This window comes from Mastomys coucha, unplaced genomic scaffold (assembly GCF_008632895.1).
Source record: "Mastomys coucha isolate ucsf_1 unplaced genomic scaffold, UCSF_Mcou_1 pScaffold14, whole genome shotgun sequence".
Classification (NCBI taxonomy): Eukaryota; Metazoa; Chordata; class Mammalia; order Rodentia; family Muridae; genus Mastomys; species Mastomys coucha.
In genome coordinates this window covers 118,646,497-118,652,496 of record NW_022196896.1, presented here as the reverse complement: position 1 = coordinate 118,652,496, position 6,000 = coordinate 118,646,497, and positions in this window count along the sequence as shown.

Here is a 6,000-nt window from a genome sequence, read left to right as displayed (position 1 = left end):
CATTGCCCTTTACTGACCTCAAATTGCTTACCCACACTCTTGGCCCTCCTTCCCCTTTCTTGACTAGAAGGCTGGCTTCTGGCCTCACGCCAGGCCCACCACTGGTGATACTGTCTCCTTCCACCACACGTCAGTCACCAGCTGCCTTCCCCAGCCTTGAGGGGGTTTCAAGAACACTATACCTTTCTAGCAGAGTCTTCCCCACTCAATCCCCCTCTAATCTGAGGGTCCCTGTGGCTACCTCCACCCCTCAATCCAGAGCCTTGACAGACTTCTGGATAGAAAGCTCACAGGTCCTGAACTGTGGCAGAGACCTCAGAATAAAGAATCCTGCTGGGACAAAAATGTCAGCTCAAGCCAGGCAGTAGTGGCACATGCCTTTAATCCCAGCAGTTGGCAGGCAGAGGCAGGATCTATGTGAGTTTGAGGCCAGCCTGGTCTACAGAGCTAGTTCCAGGACAGCCAGGGCTACACAGAGAAATCCTTTCTTAAAAAAAAAAAAAAAAAAAAAAAAAAAGAGCCAGCTCATGAGAATTGGGTGTATCGAACATCACTCTGCTCCAAGTGAAATGGTCACAGCTATAAGCTTACCCTGGGCAAAGGGGGCCAGTCTCTCAGTGAGGGATTTTCCTAGCTCTCCATCAGGACACCAGCCTTCTGCTTGGGTAGACTAAGGTAGTACATCTTGGGTGGGTCAGGAGTTGGCTTAATTGGTACCCTAAACAAACTGAGGCAGCCCTTTTGAGAAACACAGACCTGAGAGTTCTCATAGCACCTCCCCGGTACCCCAGGGCCACCAGCCCTCTGAGCCACTTCCTCTGAGGTTGAGTAAGATGCCAGATACCGAAGCAGAAGGACATATGTGCATGCACACTGTTCGAGATAGCATGATCAAGAAAGGACAGGCACCATGACCCCTCCATCAAATGGGTACACGTCCAAAAGTCTGATGACGATCTCAGAGTGACTTCCTCTGGCACGACTCACGGAACCCTAGGACGTTACATGTCAAGCAAAAACGAGAGCTGTATTCATTATCGGACCCAATAACCTCATATCCAGGAATCTACCACAGACATCGAGAAAGTGACGAGCGACACTTCAGAGTCGGCAGTGCAGTGCAGATCTGCAGAGCGGTGACAGCACAGACGCCTCACACGGCAATTTGCAAGGCTCTGTTTTGAAGGAAGGATGCTGGCCCCATGCAGCACTGCAGAACTGTAAGAAGCAAGAGGATACTCTGTGTCTACAGTCTATTTTTAAGCCGTGCAGTGGTTGTGCACGCTTTTAATCCCAGCACTGAGGAGCCAGAGGCAGGAGGATCTCCGAGTTCAAGACTAGCCTGGTCAACACAGTACCAGGACAACCCAAGCAACACAGAGAAACCCTGTTTTGAAAAAACAAAACAAGGGCTGGAGAGATGGCTCAGCAGTTAGGAACACTGACTGTTCTTCCAGAGTTCCCGAGTTCAATTCCTAGCAACCATATGGTGGCTTATAAGCATCTGTAAAGTGATCAGATGCCCTCTTCTGGTGTGTCTGAACACAGCTACAATGTACTTACGTACATAAAATAAATAATTAAAAAAAAAGTTCTTTAAAAAAAAAAGAAAAAACAAAAACAACTAAGTGTGTGTGTGTGTGTGTGTGTGTGTGTGTGTGTGTGTGTGAGAGAGAGAGAGAGAGAGAGAGAGAGAGAGAGAGAGAGAGAAAGAGAGAGAGAGAGAGAGAGAAAGAGAGAAAGAGGTGGTGGGGTTGAGGGAGTGTACTAGAACCTTCTGGCCCTCTTTTTACCTTTTATTTTTACACAGGATCTTACTAAGTTTTCCAGGCTGGTTCTGAACTCACTCTGAATCCCAGACAGGTCTTGATCTTGTGATCTTCTGGTACCAGCCTCTAGGTGAGCCTGAGAAAACATGTCTTTGCTACCAGACCCAGACAGTTTATATTCTTTTAATTTTTGTTCTTTTTTTCTTTTCAATTTTTAAAAGACAGAATGTCATTGTAAAACCGAGGCCAGTGTGCTGGCTAGTTTTAGTGTCAACTTGATACAAGCTAGAGTCATCTGAAAGGAAGGCACCTCAATTAGGAAAATGCCTCCATCAGATCCAGCTGTAGGGTGTTTTCTTAGTTAGTGATTGATGGGAGAGGACCCAGCTCATGGTGGGTGGTGCCATCCCTGGGCTGGTGGTCCTGGGTTCTGTAAGAAAGCAGGCTGAGCTAGTCAGGGGAAGCAAGCCAGTAAGCAGCACCCTCCCGGCCTCTGCATCAGCTCCTGCCTCCTGGTCCCTGACCCGCTTATTGCCTTGACTTTCTTGATGATGAATAGCGGTCTGGAAGCATAAGCAGAACCTTTCCTCTCCAACTTGCCATGATTGTTTCATCACTGCAGAAGAAACCCTGATGGTTCGCCTAAAACTCATGATCCTTTGCCTCCGTGCGATGAAATTACAGGTCTAAGACACCGTGCCCAGATACTTTCTATCTTGTTTCTATTGGAGCCAGTAGCTTTTGAAGTTTGTTTGTTTGTTTGTCTTTATTTCTTTTTGAGACTGGGTCTCACTACATAGCTCTGGCTGACCTGGAACTCTCTATGTAAACCAGGCCATCCTGGAACTCATAGATCCACTCACATCTATCAGACTGCTAGGATTAAATGTGTGTATTACCATGCCTGGCCTTACAAAAAAAAAAACTGAATTTTTAAAAATCCTTAACAGTGAAAGTAAAACAAGGCCAGTTGACTTGTATTATGAATAGACAGCGTAACCCTTCCACTCTTCCAGGTGATTATGAAACCCAGTCACTTCAGCCTGCTCGCAGAAGGAATGACCCAAAAGTGTTGTTTTCAATAATCATTTCCAAATAGTTTAAAATAGGGTTTTGTGTATATATCAATACAGTCCAAAAACTGTAAAACATCACACGAGTCTGCACTAGTTTCAGCAACCGTGGTTGGCACATGGCCCTGTCACCGAGCGCTCTGTGTCTGAGAAGGAGAGAAAAGTGAGTAGGGATGAGTGACTGCAGATGAGGTAGACACTGTACAGATCTGTATTTGAACCGAGAGTGCTTGTTTGTACTTCTCCTGTCTTACAAATAATCAAGATGGATCTTAGTTCTGTCCACGGACAATGTCTAGACATAAAGGCTTAACCCAAAAGTGCAAAGTACTCCTGAAGTTCACACTGTGCTTTCTGAATACTGTATCCATGGTGGAGCAAGAGGAGCATTTCTAGAAGGCAGCCCAGGATGGAAAGAGAGCACCATGAGCCTGGAAACCAAATGGCCACAAAGGCGACAAAGGCAACACTCACGGGGGCTCAGGCACGAACCCGGATTCGCTGCTCTGGATAAAGGAAGGATGGTTTGGGCATCAATGGGGTGCATTTAATGAAGTGGAGCATAGCAAGTTTAAATCTATGAGTCTGTGAACACCCTTTAAAAACCCATCAGTCACTTCATAAGATGCTAAGAAAAGTTCTCTTTGAAAGCTAGTCTATGAAAACGAAGGTCCACACCCTTATCCTGACCTCCCACTCAAACTGCATCGCCATGGCCAAATCGCTCCTGGGCTTCTTTACACACAGAGTGGCTGGCAAAGCAAGGAGAAAATGAGTGTGTGGCCACTCTGCACACTGTGACTGCTGGACCAAGCTGGCATCGACACTGGAGTCTTTCACAGTTTTCATGTCGCTACGCTCACACACACAAATTACCCTTAAAGCAAGCAGTTGTAGACGACAAAGATGTTATCCCCCAGTTTCTGTGGGTCAGGGGTCAGGGGTCAGGGCTCCGCCAACCCAGGGCCTCCGGGTCTTATCTGAAAGCTCAGCATGGAGAGTTCCTGCTGGACACAGTCCAGGACTGTCATCTGGGTGGCTTGCTTTCTTTACAGTCTGCTGAACTCCCCCTAAGGCAAAGAGATAATAAATAAAGCCAACCATCTTTGCTGCAGAAGCAGCCAGCCAAGAGTTGAAAGTGTTTCTCCAGCGAATTGATATCCCTTTGTCCTCCCAGAGAAAGTAATCATACTCCACCCTCCACCTGTCGTCTAGGGCTGGAGTATGATTCTCTTCATCTCTGTCCTTCCCATCAATGGCAGCGGGATGGACTGTTCCCTGTAACTACACCTAGTAACTTTCTTATCAATGACTTTGTATAGATTTAAAGAATACCCCCCCACACACCTCACCTTAACCAAGGAATCGCTTCTCTGAGGACAGGCTAGGCTGCCATCCAGGGCAGTGTGGCTGCTTTGAGCCCTTCGTGGGTGCTCTGAGGAAACACCAGCTACAAACACCGCTGCATCCATGGCTGCCGCTCTGGGGGACTTGCTCCAATCCTGACCACTTCAGCAGCCAGGAATTACTCTAGGTGACTATACTTTGGTCATAGAAACCCTTGGTTGGTGTCTCAGTGACCCTGCTCATCTTTCCATTGGAGGAGCTCAGGGAGAACGTCCTTCTGTTTGCTCCTGATGGGCACACATTCAATGCTTATGACTGATACATATGTAGGGTGGTGATGGTGGATGTGAAGGCTGTAACGAAAACAGGACAAACCCCTTTTCTGGCTAGAATATACAGCACTTTTCTGCTTTCTGGGGTCAGTCCTGGAGACTTCTCTTCCATTTACCAACCCCTGATGTTATGATATGAAGCCACGGTGTAGGCTTTTCCAATGGTCTCTTTTTTTTTTAAGATTTATTTATTATTATAATTAAGTACACTGTAGCTGTCTTCAGATGCACCAGAAGAGGACGTCAGATCTCATTACCAGTGGTTGTGAGCCACCGTGTGGTTGCTGGGATTTGAACTCAGGACCTTTGGTAGAACAGTCAGTGCTCTTACCTGCTGAGCCATCTTGCCAGCCCTTCAAATGGTCTCTTGCCTACTTGTGGTACAAAAAGCAGACAAAACCTCATCTTTATTCTCAGGCCCATTTCCTCAACTCCTGAAGCACTGAATTGTGGATTGCATCATGTGCCCACTGAAGCATCAGTCCTTAAGGTCCCTGTGGCCCGGCAGTGGTGACACATGCCTTTTAATCCCAGCACTTGGGAGGCAGAGGCAGGCAGATTTCTGAGTTGGAGGCCAGCCTGGTCTACAGAGTGAGTTCCAGGACAGCCAGGGCTACACAGAGAAACCCTGTCTCAAAAAACAAAACAACAACAAAAAAAAGGGCTGGTGAAATGGTTCAGTGGTTAAGAGTACTGACTGCTCTTCCAGAGGTTATGAGTTCAAATCCCAGCAACCACATGGTGGCTCACAACCATCTGGAATGAGATCTGATGCCCTCTCCTGGTGTGTCTGAGGACAGCTACAGCATATCTACATATAATAATAAATAAATCTTTAAAAAAAAAAAAGGCCCCTGTGGACCTCTAGTGCATGCATGGTAGAAACTGCCTTGCTTCTCCTGCGATGGCATCCAGCAAAGCTAATACAGCCTCACTCTGGAGACTTTTTGATAACTATTTTGATGAAACTCTGGATAATACAAATGAACCTGCTTACCCACCAGAAAATTTAGGTCAGAAACTTAAAATGATCTTGGAGGTTCTCTTGAACATCGCCCTGAAACCCTCTGATGTACGCACTATCACAAAGCCATTTCCTCTGTGGCAGTCATGACGCACATGTCACCTTGCCTTCTCCTACTCTGACCTTTCGTCTCACACTCCTTCTAGTGAGCTCATCTTGGTCCTCACCCTTTCCTGGTCAGAGCAGATTCCCTCCTAATGATCCCACCATTACCTATGCTTCTGACCCCAAACTGCCACCTGCCTGGGCTCTGGCGTGAGCCGGCCCTGCAGCAGTCTGCCTAGTGGGTGTTTCCTGTCAGATGCCTCCAAAGTACTTTACAATCAGTTTGTGTCTAGATGACCTCCTCATCCACCTCTCTCATTCCCACAAGTGCCAATGTTCCCTAAAAATCTGCCAATTCAGAGTGATCTCTCTACTGCCTACACCAGATACACAAGTCTAGTTCTTCCATC